The sequence below is a fragment of the Mustela lutreola genome, chromosome 10 (genome assembly GCF_030435805.1).
Source record: "Mustela lutreola isolate mMusLut2 chromosome 10, mMusLut2.pri, whole genome shotgun sequence".
NCBI classification, from domain to species: Eukaryota; Metazoa; Chordata; class Mammalia; order Carnivora; family Mustelidae; genus Mustela; species Mustela lutreola.
Genome location: NC_081299.1, coordinates 26,655,861 through 26,671,115, shown reverse-complemented (window position 1 = coordinate 26,671,115; position 15,255 = coordinate 26,655,861). Strand labels below are relative to the sequence as shown.

Genomic DNA, 15,255 nt, shown 5'->3' with positions numbered 1-15,255 from the left:
CCATGTCAGGCTCTGTGCTGTATGTGGAGCCTGCTTATATTTCTTGCTCTTCTGCTCTCTTGGCCCCTCCTTTCTCACTCTCTTTAATAGGACACTCTTTAATGGTGGCACTCAGCTGACTCAGTCTGTAACGCATAACACTCTTGACCTCAGGGTTTTGAGTTTCAAATCCCACACTGGGTATAGAAATTACTTGAAAAAATAAAAGCTTAAAAAAACTGTCACAAAAAATAATTTCTAACTAAATTTTCGTAGTTCTTAGTTTTCAACATAATTTATAGTGTCATGTTACATTAACTCCAGATTATCTAACAGACCAACATATAGGAAACCAATTAAAAATATATATATTTAACAAACAGGAAAACTCAGCATGCCTGGATCATTCACTTTATACAAGAGTTATTCATCTTTTTTTTTTTTTAAGATTTTATTTATTTATTTGACAGAGAGAGGGACAGTGGGAAAGACACAATCAGGAGGAGTGGAAGAGGGAGAAAGAGGCTACACCCACGCGATCAGGGAGCCCAATGTGGGGCTCGATCCCAGGACCCTGGGATCGTGACCTAAGCCACCCAGACACCCCTAGAGTTATTCATCTTTTTGAACGAATATTTTACTAATTACATACATGCTATCTCTTTCTAAAGGACAGAAAAAGGCATAATACATATAAATTAGTTATGAGCAAACTAGTAAATTGCTTTCCTAGGTATAGAAACTAGATACACTCAAAATACGTATCTCTAAACTCTTAACTGAAATGAATGCAAATGCTATTTTAGATTTAAAATCAGTTGCTCATTTTCTTAAAGGATCCACATAGACCTGAAACCTATCCCTTGAAACCAAGAACAGACCAATTATACACATCTAAATTGCACATGTGTGTATCACTTTGATAAGCAGAAAATACAATTTTAAGCCTTAATAAATTATATGTACATTTAATATATAACATATACTTTTATTATGAACATTTTAAAAAGGAATAGCAACAAGTGATAATATAGTAAAAGTTTTTTATCTTAACACACACTTAATCTTTTTTAAAGATATTTTAAGATTTTTAAAAAATTTTTTTAGGTCTTTAAATTGGATTTTTTAAGATTAATGTTTTTAGATTAGATTTTTTAAAGATTTTTTTAAAGATTTTTTATTTATTTGAGAGAGAGAGAAAGAGAGAAAGCATGAGCAGGAGGGAGGGCTGAAGGGAGAAGCAGATTCCCCATGGAGTGGTGAGCCCGATGTGCAACTCAATCCCAGGACTCTAGGATCATGACTTGAGCCCAAAGCAGACATTTAAACAACTGAGCCCAGATGCCCCAACACACATCTTTACAAATCTCTTACCCTCTAAAATTGTTCCTGTGCCTTTACAACACAGGATGGACATCTGTTGCCACATTATTTTCAACAACGAAATAATAGAAAAAAGTCCCTCCAGAGAAATGATTAAATGATTTATTAAGACACATTATACTATGAATTCTATGCAGACTTTACAAAGAATAAGGTAGAAAGTTCTGGAGATGGTGGTGATCTTTGCATAACAATATGAATATACTTAATGTCTCTGAACTATAAACCTAATTAATAATGATTAAAACGGGAGGACCTGGGTGGCTCAGTGGATTCAAGCCTCTGCCTTTGGCTCAGGTCATGATACCAGGGTCCTGGGATCAGGCCCGCATCATCAGGCTCTTTGCTCAGCAGGGAGCCTGCTTCTTCCCCTCTCTCTGCCTGCTTCTCTGCCTACTTGTGATCTCTGTGTATCAAATAAATAAATAAATAAAATTTTAAAATAATGATTAAAATGGCAGATGCTGAGACACCATGGGTGGCCCAGTCAGTTAAGCACCTGACTCTCAATACCAGCTCAGGTCATGATCTCAAATTCAGCATATTCAAGTTAAGCAAATCCCAAATACGATAAATCTAAAGATATCCAAAGCAAGAAACTCTTAAATGAAACTGCTAAAAACTAAAGACAAAGAAAAAATCTTTAAAACAGCCAGACAAAAATGGCATATTACTTATCATTGCAGATTTCTCTCAGATCTCTTGAATGCCAACACTTTTTTTTTTTTTTTTTAGGATTTTATTTATTTATCTATCTATCTATCTGAGAGAGGCAGAATTTGCGAGAGCATGTGCAAGCTGGGCAAGGAGCACCGGGAGAGGAATAAGCAGAATTCACAAAGAGGGCACAGCCCAACACAAGGCTCAATCCCATGAGCCTGAGATCATGACCTGAGCCAAAATCAAGAACCAGATGCTCAACAAACTGAGCCACCCAGGCACCCCAGGAGACACTTTTAAAGTGCTAGAAAAAAATGTCAACCCACACAGCTACATACAATAAAAATACCCTTGAGAAATAAAGATGAAATCAAGATATTCTCTAATGAAGAAAACAAGAAGCATTCACTGTCTGCAAGCCTCCTCAAAAAGAACTTTAAGAAAGGTTTTTTATGTAAAAGTAAAATATAAGAAAATTTAGATTATTAGAAATAAAGAACTGGTAACAATCGAAGTAAGTATTACTTATAAAATACAAGCCATTCTTATACCCCTTATTTTACATGTTGACAACTAAATGTAAAAATAACATTACATGATAGAGATTTGTTATACATCTGTGAAATAACAATAACAACAAGGGAAAGGGTAATACAACCTATACAGTGGGATCCAAATTTCTTAAAAGGAAGCTGGTCTCAAAATGCTAAAAATACCGTATGCATCGATTTATGATATTCTAAAAAAAAAAACCTACAGTGACAGAAAATAAAATTGTGATTGCCAGGGGTTAAGGGGAAATGGAGAACATGACAACAAGGGATAACATGTAGGAATTTCTTGGAACAACAGAATTGTTATTATCCTATTTGTTGTGGTGCTTACAGGAGCCTATACTTATGTTTAAAATTTATACAACTATACACCAAACATGAAAAAAAGAATTTTAAGGGCATACGTTCATCTCTAAAATAAAATACATACATGCATGCCAGATAAATGTGCCATAATTATAAATACACTAAATAGTGATATTACAAGAGATTTTTATCTTTACACTTTTAAAAAATCTTTCAAATCATCTACAATGACGGTTGTCTACAGAATAAAAAGAAAATATTCAAAAATAACCACAATATACTTAATTAAGCTAAAACTGTGCCACTTCAAAACAGTTCTCTAATAGTACTATTTGGAAATGAGTAAATGAGAACACTACAGAGTATTCTGAGATCTCCAAGTGTAAAGTTAACCATAATAGCAGGCAGCTAAAATCCCCATCTCTAACTCTCTATCACAACCAATCTCTCTCAAAACTTACTAACAAATACAGTTGACCCTTAAATATCATGGAGTTTGGGGCATGGACCCCACCCCTAGTCAAAAATCCACATATGGGGTACCTCGGTGGATCAGTTTGTTAAGCATCTAACTCCTGGTTTTAGCTTGTGTCATTATCTCATAGGTTGTGGGATGGAGCCTTACGTGGGGCTCCTTGCTCAGTGGAGAGTCTGTCTGAAAGAGTCTCTTCTTCTGCCCAACCCCTATACACTCTCTCTCTCTAAAAACAGATAAACCTTAAAACACACACACACACAACTTTTGACTCACCCAAAACTTAAGTACCAATAGCTGACTGTACTGCAAGCCCTACAGAAAACATTAACAGTCCATTAATACGTATTTTGTATAGGTATTATATACTATATTCTTACTGTGAAGTAAGCTAGATAAAAGAAAACATTATTAAGAAAATGAGAAAGAAGAATTACATTTACAATATTATACTGTATGTACGGTATTTATCAGATAAAATCTGAGTATAGGGCACCTGAGTGCCTCAGTCGGTTAAGTGACTCACGTCATGATCCCAGGGTCTTGGGATCAAGTCCGCATCAGGTTCCCCACTTCATGGGTATCTGCTTCTCCCTCTGCCCCTCACCCCAACTCAGGCACTGGCATTCACTCTCTCTCTCCCAAAACTAAATCAATAAAATCTTTTTTAAAAATTAAAAGGAAATCTGAGTGTAAGTGGACCCATGAAGTTCAAACCCATGCTGTTCAAAGGTCATCTTTGAGATTCTGAAAAGATGGAAGAGTAAGGAAGCACCAGGATTCTGTCTCCCCACCTAGACAACAATTACACAGGCATAATCTGTCTGACGTAACTGCTTCTGGAACTCTAGAGTCCACTGAAAATTTGCAACTTCCAGGGGCGCCTGGGTGGCTCAGTGGGTTAAGCCTCTGCCTTTGGCTCAGGTCATGATCTCTGTGTCCTGAGATCAAGCCCTGCATCGGGCTCTCTGCTCAGCATCAGGCTTCCTGCTCAGCGGAGAGCCTGCTTCCCTCTCCCGCCACCTGCCTCTCTGCCTACTTGTGATCTCTGTCTGCCAAATAAATAAATAAAATCTTAAAAAAAAAAAAAAAAAGGTTTGCAACTTCCAGCAGGTAGGTTTGGAAGGAAACTTTGGGGTCAATTTCAGCTTTTAGAAGGGTAGCATCTACCTATCCTCAATCTCCAACTACAGGGCAGGCAGGTGAACATACCTTCCAGAAGCAGCTTATGAGAGCTAGGGTGGGAAAAAAGGACCACGTCCTCCAAGTATTGGGCATCTGTGCCCTAATTCCTCATCGCTGCTTCCAATCACAGAAATGAAGCGAAAGAAGCATACAGCCATTCTTGTTGCACCAATCCCCCATAACTACAGGTCTCTTCCCTTCTGCTCAGTACCCTACTCCTCCCTTCCTTTTTTTTCTTTTGTCCCCTTTGAAAGCCAAACATTAAAAAGAGTACGACATTCAAAAGCAACTGCACATATAGAAGAAGTAAGAAACTTACCACCCGTATCTAGGGAAAAGCAATGACTGAGAAAAGAGCTGAGAAGAACTTAAACTGACACCTCAGGTTGTTTGTAACCACAAAGACAGTCTACAACAATCAAAAAAAACAAAATATTTTTTAAAATTCTGAAGAAGGGGAGATTCTCATTTTCAGAATTACCATATTCCTAGACTGAAATGTCCAGTTTCAACAACAGCAAAAATCACAAATAAGAGGAAAACACAGCCCATACAAAGGAAAAATATAAACTAACAGGAAATGTTCCTGAAAAAGACCTGATGATAGGCCTACTAAACAAAGACATCAGAGTAACTGTCTTAAAAATGCTCAAAGAGGGACGCCTAGGTGGCTCAGTTGGTTAAGCAGCTGCCTTCAGCTCAGGTCATGATCCCAGTGTCCTGGGATCGAGTCCCACATCGGGCTCCTTGCTCCGCAGGGAGCCTGCTTCTCCCTCTGACTCTGCCTGCCACTCTGTCTGCCTGTGCTCGCTCTCGCACTCTCTGACAAATAAATAAATAAAATCTTTTAAAAAATAAATAAATAAAAATAAAATTTTTTTTAAAAAAATGCTCAAAGAAGGGGCAACGGGGTGGCTCAGTGGGTTAATGCCTCTGCCTTCAGCTCAGGTCATGATCCCAGGGTCCTGGGATCGAGCCCCACATCAGGCTCTCTGCTCAGCCAGGAGCCTGCTTCCTCCTCTCGCTGCTTGCCTCTCTGCTTATTTGTGATCTCTCTCTGTCAAATAAGTAAATAAAATCTTAAAAAAAAAGATGCTCAAAGAAGTAAAGGAAGGGGTGCCTGGGTGGCTCAGCCGTTAAGCATCTGACTTCTCTCAGGATGTGATCCCAGGGTCCTGGGATCGAGCCCCATGTCGGGCTCCCTGCTCAGTGGGAAGCATGATTCTCCCTCTCCCACTCACCTGCTTCTGTTCCCTCTCTTTCTGTGTCTGTCTCTGTCAAATAAATAAATAAAATCTTAAAAATAAATAAAGGAAAATATAGAGAAAGTGAAGAAAACAATGTATAAAACACAGCAGAGGGGCATCTGAGTGGCTCAGTCAGTTAAGCATTTGACTTCGGCTCAGGTCATGATCTGGAGTCCTGTAATCAAACCCCATGTTGGGAGACTGAGCAGGGAGCCTGCTTCTCCCTCTCCCTCTACCACTCTCCCTGCTTGTGTGTACTCTCTCTCTGTCAAGTGGATAAAATAAAATGTTAATTCTTTACACTCTGATGCAAAAGATGTAATATAGATTTTTAAAATAATACTAATAAAGCAAAGTAGAAATATCAATAAACTAAAAAACCTATAAGGAAACCAAACAAATTCTGGTGATGAAAAGTACAGTAAATAAAATGAAAAACTCACTAGCGAGATTTAAAGACAGATAAGAGCAGGCAGAAGAAATAATCAGCAAACATGAAGACAGGACAATGAAAATTACCAAGTTTAAGAAACAAAAAGAAAAATGACAGAACAAAATGAACAGAGTTATGTACCTAAGGGACACCAACAAGCAGACTAACATACACACCATGGAGTCCCAGAAGGAGAAGAGAGAGAGAGAGAAAGGGGCAGGGAGAATATTTTGAAAAATAATAAACTGGAAACTTAAAGACATTGATTAACTCATTAAATTGACTGAAGACATGAATATAAATATCCACAAAGCTCAACAAGTCTCTCATAAGACAAATTCGAAGAAATTATATAGAGACACTTTGAAGAGCTGCAAAGAATCTTGAAAGTAGCAAGGAAACAATGATTCACATACAATGGATCCTCAAAAAGTATATGTGCAGGTTTCTCATCAGAAATGTTGGAAGACAGAACCCAGTGAGTTAATATATTCAAAGTGCTAAAAGAAGAAATAGTCAGGGGCACCTGCGTGGCTTAGTCTGTTAAGTGTCTGCCTTCGGCTCTGGTCATGATCCCAAAGTCCTGGGAACGAGCCCCATATCAGGCTCCCTGCTTCACCCTCTCTCCATCCCTACCCCCTGCTTGTGCTCACCCTCACTCTTGCTATCGCTCTCTCTAAAATAAATAAATAAAATCTTAAAAAAATAAAATTAGAAGAAGAAGAAATAACAGTCAAACAAGATTCCTATGTCTGGCAAAACTGTCCCTCAAAAGTTAGGGAGAAATGAAGACATTCTCAGATAAACAAGAATGCTCAAGGGTGTCCAGCAGTGTGAAATGAAAAGACAGTAAACAGTAATTCAAAGCCACATGAGGAAATGAGGCTCTCAATAAAGGTAAATTCACGGCAATTATAAAACTGTACTGGGACACCAGTGTGGCTCAGTTGGTTAAGCGTCTACCTGCAGCTCAGATCATGATCTCAGGCTCCTTGCTCAGTGGGGAGTCTGCCTCTCAGCTCTGCCACTTCCCCTGCCTTTTCCCCCACCTCTGGTTCTTATGCTCTGTAATAAATGAAAGCTTTCCAAAAAAATAAAAAAATAGGAGCGCCTGGGTGGCTCAGTGGGCTGAGCCTCTGCCTTCAGCTCAGGTCATGATCTCAGGGTCCTGGGATCGAGTCCTGCATCGGGCTCTCTGCTCAGCAGGGAGCCTGCTTCCCTTCCTCTCTCTCTCTGCCTGCCTCTCTGCCTACTTGTGATCTCTCTGTCAAATAAATAAATAAAAATTTTTTTAAATAAATAAATAAAAAGCTCTTATTAGTCTAACTTTGTTTTGTTATTCCAAATGTTGTTTTCTACAGGATTTAAGACACTAATGCAATTTTTAAAACGCCTACCTCCTGTTTTGGGGCATACAATGTATAAAGATTTAAGTCTGTAATATCATAACCAAAGAGATGGGGGTTGGAGTTATAAAAAAGCAGGTACTCCGTTATTGACATTAAGCTGGTATAAATTCAATTTAGTGTTCTAACTTTTGGATGTTAAATGCAATCCCCAGGGTAACCACAAAGAATACAGCTCTAGAATATACAGAATAATATATATATATTATATATAATATTATATATTATATAATAATATATAATTGAATATTATTATTCAATAATAATAATTAAACGAGAAAAGAGTTTAAATATTTCACTACAAAAAATATTAACACAAAAAAGTAATACACGGGGCGCCTGCGTGGCTCAGTTGGTTGAGCAACTGCCTTCGGCTCAGGTCATGATCTGGGACTTCCAGGATCGAGTCCCACATCGGGCTCCCAGCTCCTTGGGGAGTGTGCTTCTCCCTCTGACCCTCTCTCTCATGCTCTCTCTCACTCATTCTCCCTCAAATAAATAAATAAAATCTTAAAAAAAAAAAGTAGGGGCGCCTGGGTGGCTCAGTGGGTTAAGGCCTCTGCCTTCTGCTCAGGTCATGATCCCGGGGTCTGGGATCGAGCCCCACATCGGGTTGTCTGCTCGCCAGGGAGCCTGCCTCCTCTCTCTCTGTCTGCTTCTCTGCCCACTTGTGAACTCTGTCTGTCAAATAAATAAATAAAATCTTTAAAAAAAAAAAAGTAATACACAAAATAAGGAACAAAAAAGTTATAAAACACATAAAAAGTAATTAGCAAAATGACAGAAGTCTCTACCTTATCAGTATTTACTTTAAATGTCTTAAACTCCCCAATCAAAAAACGGAGCAGCAGAATTAATAAAAATTAATAAAAAGATACAATTCAGGGATGCCCAGGCGGCTCAATCTCAGGGTCCTGGGATGGTGTCTCATATCGGGTTCCTGCTTAGTAGGGAGCCTGCTTCTCTCTCTCTGCCTCCTGCTCTCTCTGTTTGTGCTCACTCTCTGACAACTAAATAAATAAAATCTTAAAAAAATATATATATCATATATATATATATGATATATATATATGCTGTCTTCAAGAGAATCACTTTATTTTTTTTTTAGAGTTTTATTTATTTGACTAAGATCACAAGTAGGCAGAGAGGCAGGCAGAGAATGAGAGGGAAACAGGCTCCCCGCTAAGCAGAGAGCCCAATGTGGGGCTCTCTCATATTGGGCCCTCTGCTCACCAGGGAGCCTGCTTCCCCCTCTCTCTCTGCCTGTCTCTCTGCCTACTTGTGATCTCTGTCAAATAAACAAATAAAATCCTTAAAAAAATAAAAATAAAAAATAAAGATAGACAGGATAAAAGTAAAAGACAGGGTAAGATATTCCATGCAAAGAGTAACCAAAAGAGAGCAGGAGTGGCTACACTAACATTGTATAAAACAGCCTGAATCTAAAAGGTTGCAAGTGACATACATGAATACAACAGTCTGATAGAGCAAGATATAGCAAATATAAACATTTATGTACCTAATGACAAACTATCAAAATATATTAAGCTAAAACTGGCAAAATTTACAGCAGAAATAGTTCTACAATAATTATTAGATACTTCAATACCCCACTCTCAATACTGAATAGAACCACCATACAGGAGATAGATAAGAAAATGAAGAATTTAACAACACAATAAACCAACTAGACCTAACAAACATATACAAAATACTCTACCCAACGATATCAGCATATACATTCCTTTCAAGTGCACATGGGGTATTTTCCAGGACAGACCGTATGTTAGTTGTTAGGTCACGGACTGGGGTGCCTTGGTTGCACAGTCGGTTACACGTCCAACTCTTAGTTTGAGCTCAGGTCATAATCTCAGGGTCATGGGATTCAGCCCTAAATTGGGCTCTGTGCTCAGTAAGGAATCTGCTCCAGATTCGCTCTCCGCATCCCACTCATGCTCACTCCCTCCCCCTCTCTCTAAAATAAATATTTAAAAAGAAAAAAAAGTCTCAGTCTTAAAAACACAGATACCATACAAAATATCCTCCCCAACCACAAAATGATGAATTTAAAAATCAGTAATAGAAGTAAAATGGGGGGCAACTGGGTGTGTCAGTCATTAAGCACCTGCCTTCAGCTTAGGTCATGATCCCAGGGTCCTCGGATTAAACCCCACATCAAGCTCCCTACTTCTCCCTCTCCCACTCCCCTTGCTTGTGTTCCCTCTCTTGCTTCATCTCTATCAAATATATAAATAAAGTATTTAAAAATAAATAAATAGAGAAGTAAAATACGAAAATTCACAAATTCATACAACACACTCTTAAGCAAGCAAAGAACCAAAAAAGAAATCACAAAGGAAATTAGAAAATACTTTAGACAACTGAAAGCAAAAATACAACATAACATAACTTATGGGATGCAGCAAAAGCAATGCTAAGGGAAAAATTTATAGTTATAAACTCGTACCTATCATAAATAAAAAAGACTGGAACAGAAATTATAAAAATAGAGAACAGAAAAAGAACAAAGAAAAAATAAAAGAACCAAAAGCTGATATTTTGAAATATCAACAAAACTGATAAAACTTTAGCTATAGAGACTAAGAAAAAAGAAGAAAACACTCAAATTACTAAAATTAAAAAATGAAAGTGGAGACATTACTGGTTCTACAGAAATCTATAACAGAGTACTATGAATAATTTTACACCACCAAATTGGATAACCTAAATGAAATAGACAATTTCCTAGAAACACAAAATCTACCAAAACTTAATTATGAAGAAAGAGGGGCTCCTGGGTGGCTGAGTCACTTAAGCATCTGATTTCGGCTCAAGTCATGATCTCAGGGTTGTGGTATCAAGCCCCTCATGGGCTCTGCATTCAGCAGGGATTCTGCCTGTCCCTCTCCCTCTCTCCCCCTCCCCGTGCTCATGCTCACTCTCATTCTCTCTCAAAAAGATAAAAACTTAAATAAATAAAAAGATAATGAAGAAATAGAAATCCCAAATAGACCTATAACTAGTAAGACTGAATCAGTAAACAAAACTCTGTGAAAAAGAAAAGTCCTAGACTTGATAGCGTCACCAGAGCTAAAAAACATTTAAAGAAAATTACCCATCTTTCTCAAACTTATACCCCATGATCAAACAGAATTTATTCCTAGAATGCAAGGATGGTTCAACACACGAAAATGAATCAACACAATACACATTAACAGAATGAAGGAGAAAGAAAATACATGACTGTCTCACAACTGATACAGAAAAAGCATGTGACAAAATATAACACCTTTTTTCATGATAAAAACACTAACATCGTACAACATGGATGCAACTTGAGGACATTATACTAAACGAAATAGAGACAGAAAGTACAATGGTAGTGGCCAAAGATTGGGGGTAGGTGATAATATGGATTATCGTTTAATGGGCATAATGTTTAATTTTACAAGAAAAGTGTTTAATTTTATAAGAAAAGGGTAGGTGATAATATGGATTATCGTTTAATGGGCATAGTGTTTAATTTTATAAGAAAAGTATATTTTGTCACAACATTACAAAAATGTTATCACTAAACTATACACTTAAAATGGGTAAAACAGTAAGTTTATGTGTTTTCTACATCTATTTTGTTTTTTTAAAGGCAAAATAAAGGATTTTTCAGCTGTACATTCTTCAGATGGAAGAATTCTTCATCAACAAACCAGCCCAGAAAGAAATATTAAAGGTGTATTTGTCGGGGCCGGGCGGAGGATAACATATGGAAATTAGGGTCTACCCAAAAGAATGAAGGTACTAGAAATGTAAATACCTGAATGTACCAATTATAAATATATTGCCTCCAACTCCAAATCTACTTCTCTCTACTCTGCTTTGCAATAATGAAGCTGGTACCTGTAAACATTTGTTCTCTGCCTGCTGACAAAATGTTAACCTTTGTCAGCAGATGGCATTGGAGGAACACTCCAGATAGAAGTGGATACTCTTCCCTTTAGTGTGTTCTAACCTGCTAGTTCCAGTGGAGGACAGTGGTATGCAAAACACACAATGGCCCTCTCCCCAGGCACCAACTTCCCATCAAGTCTCAGTGACACATATACAACCCTACAGGTAGTTTCCCAGAAAATTCTGTCAGCACCCCTGACAGCAGCTGCCCAGCAAGTTTCAGCAACACTCCAAAAGGCCAGACGCTTCCCAGAAAAGTGTTCCAGCTGGCTTCTTAGCCAGGTTCAGAAAAAGACTGCCTAGTGACTCTATTCTCAGCACCCCAAAAGGGGGTTTCCTGCTTGACAGCAAAAATCCGCACATGTCCAACTTCTCCATCATCCAGCGTAACACAACCTCTCCAACATGATCTGAATCTCTAGCTCTGAAAGTAGAAAATGGAGCATCTTCCAAATTTGTTCTATCCCTGCTACTGGGCCTCAGCCCCAGAGGCAGTGACTGCTCCCCCTACCTGCTATTGTGCACACTTTAAAGTTCTCTTTCCCCCTTAGGGTTAATTCTCTGCTACAGGTTAATAATTCTTTTTTTTTTTTTAAGATTTTTTTTTTTTTTATTTATTTGACAGGCAGAGATCACAAGTAGGCAAGGAGGCAGGCAGAGAGAGAGAGGGAAGCAGGCTCCCTGCCCAACAGAGAGCCCAATGCAGGGCTCGATTCCAGGATCCTGGAATCATGACCCAAGCTAAAGTCAGAGGCTTTAATCCACTAAGCCACCCAGGCACCCCTGTAATTCTTTATACTAAACTTTCCCTGTTCAAATTACGGTGTGGTTTCTGACCTCTGACTGACATAGAACTGATACTGGTAGTGGTCACAGAAAACAGACCTACAAAGATGAGATATGGAAACTGGCTTGGTTGTGCCCTCTGGCTTACACAGGAAATAGGATGTTAGCAATCCCTGGCATGCAGTGGCATCGCAATTCATCAAGCTATCAACTGTGGTTGATTGTGATGCAGTACCAAATGAAGTAAGTGCCTTGGGACCCCAAGTGGCTGTTGTACTTGACTGTTAAGGCAACAGTGATAACTACAAGGTCTGTTACAGGAGATGTATTCTCTGTGTGCTCTTGAACAAGCACACAGAAAAATAAGTTCAAGTCCATTAACTATCAGATTTAATCACAGTCTGAAAAACACCACGTTCATGCAGTATTTTAAAAATCTCCAAAAAAATCTCTTCATTCTTATAACCACAGGTTGACACTGCTGAAAATCAAATGCAAAATTTTCAATTTCAAATCTGGCACTAACCTACCCTTTTGTATCTAAAGAGACACTTTCCTTTGCTTCAAAGTCCTGTGATCATATGTTCAGCAAATGACTTGAAGGAGGAAGCTCATTCTCAAGACCAACTACAATCAACCTTGCGGACACTAGACCCAAAAGTAGGTTCAAATCTCAGCATGTTATAGAGGAACAGGGACACACAGGACCAAGAGAAAACAGCTTACACACTAAAAAAAAATGCCCAAATTGTGTTAATATATAAAGGAGAAAACCTGGGTCTGAAAATAGATGCTGATACGGGTGTTAGACCAAGGGGGTTAGAATCCATTAATATGAGTGAGCTTCTACAGATTCTGAAGTTGATGTGATAACTTGTGCAGTTGAAGTTGGCTTGTTGACTGAAACATACTCAACAATACTGCTATAATCAGTAAGGAAATGCAAATCAAAATTATTCTAACACTGACAATGAATATTTAATAAGGTTAAGATATTGAAGTTTTACCAGCATTACGTGGAAGAAGAAATCCAAAGGCTTAGGGAGACAGGAATACTGAAGTGGATTTATCCTCTGCTATCTATACACTTGCTACCCAACTGCATTCCATGAGAAGGCCCAGAAGACACTGTAATTAGTGAGGTAAGTACCACATATTAGAAAGCTATGTGACTGCTCTTTTTAAGTCAGTTATGACTGCAGGGAATGTCACCACTGAGATGGGCTCCCTGATTTCACTGAGGGTGAGGGGATCCCAAAGTAGCAGAGGCCAAGTGGCAACACTTAACTCCAAAGATAAGGGCAGCAGGGACGTACCGGTAATCAGAATGCTTTGGCCCGCAGGGATCTTTGGCAGTGGCTAATTGATCACGATGTTCCTAGGAATGAAATAGATGGGCAGTTTAATCTAGACAGAAAATGTCTAAATCTGGTGGCCCAAAACTGACTTGAATCATCACAGTAAAAGTCAGACATCTGCCCAGTTTCCAGACCTGGGTCAATTCACAGACCCATAGCCTCTTGTGATCAAGGATAAACTGAGTCCACCTGAAGGAGGGCTCTGTACCATTACCACAAGTACACACCATAAATCTTTCTCCAAAACTTCCCAAAGGGACTACAGCCATAAGGTTGAACAGTGGTTTTCAAGCACGGGCATTTTGCTCCCCAGATCTAGAAAATGTGGCGATATCTGGAGGCATTTTTGGTTATCACAACTGGGGAGCTGTACTGACAACTAGAGGGTAGAGGCCAGGGATGCTGTGAAACATCCAACAATGTATATTACAGTTACTACAACAGCTTAAAAGCCCCTCCATATTTAGATGATCTCATCTCCTACTACTATCACCTAGCTTCAGCTATCTTTGCTGTTCATAAAATATACACAGCATTCACCTGCATCATAACATTTACCCTTATTGTTCCGTCTACCTGTAATTTTCCTACTCTTAGAGATACTAACATAGCTGGCTTTTTCATTTCCTTCCGATTTTTGCTTAAATGCCCCTATTTAAAATGGCAATGCCCCTTCCACCATAGCACAGTATATTCTTTTTCTGTTTTATGTTTCTCTACAGTAGTGTTCCATTTTAAATGCTCTATATTCATTATTTGATTAAACAGGTCTCTCTTCCATCAACAGAACATAAACTCTGTAAGAAATGTTCTCCATTTTATTAATTACTGTATCCTCAGTTCCTACAATGGTTCCTTGTACATAACAGACACTCATTTTTTGAATGGAAGCATGAATGTGACTGGATGGAAATTAGGAATGTGAAGCCCTAAGGAATTCTAAGATGACTCCTTAAGTGGTTATCTGCTTTTATCTGCCCAGTACCCCCATTCTTCCATAAAGTCAATTCTGATCATCAGATATTTCAAATAGTTTTGCTATTTAAAAATGTGACATTTTCAATGTAAGCAAATCTACTGTTCTTTTGAATTATCTTTTTTTGGTTCATGCTCAAAATGGTATTCCCTGTATCAAGATGTTTGTTGTATTTACCCGTATTTCCTTTGGGCAACAGTTTTTTGTTTTTTTGTTCTTGGTTTTGAAGATTTTACTTATTTGAGAGAAAGAGAGAGCACAGCAGGGGGAGCAGCAGGCAGAGGGAGAGGGAAGCAGGCTCCCTACTGAGGAGGGAGGCTGATGTAGGCTTGTTTCCAGGACACTGGGATCATAACTCAAGCTGAAGGCAGTCACCTAGGCACCCCATTCTTTGGTGAATAGTTTCATTTTCTTACATCTATATATTCAATCCCTATAAATTTGTTTTGGTATCTGGAGGAAAAGATCTAACTTTATTTTTTGCCCAAATGACCAGCAAACTGTCCAAACACAATTTGTAAAGAATAACTTTTATAACTATATTCTTATATACAGCCATGAA

The 15,255-nt window shown here is 38.4% G+C and overlaps 1 protein-coding gene across 11 annotated transcripts in view; it reads right to left on the bottom strand.

The window, feature by feature from the left end:
- Positions 1-15,255, bottom strand: part of ZMYM4 (zinc finger MYM-type containing 4) — a 165,916-nt gene that overhangs the window by 123,872 nt on the left and 26,789 nt on the right. For 4 of the 11 annotated variants that reach the window (XM_059134850.1, XM_059134848.1, XM_059134856.1 and 1 more), the window contains exon 2: positions 13,676-13,737. The exons of the other annotated variants lie outside the window; for them this stretch is intronic. The gene's annotated coding sequence lies outside the window, so the exon portion shown is untranslated. The remainder of the gene's footprint in view (positions 1-13,675; positions 13,738-15,255) is intronic. 11 annotated transcript variants of the gene reach the window in all.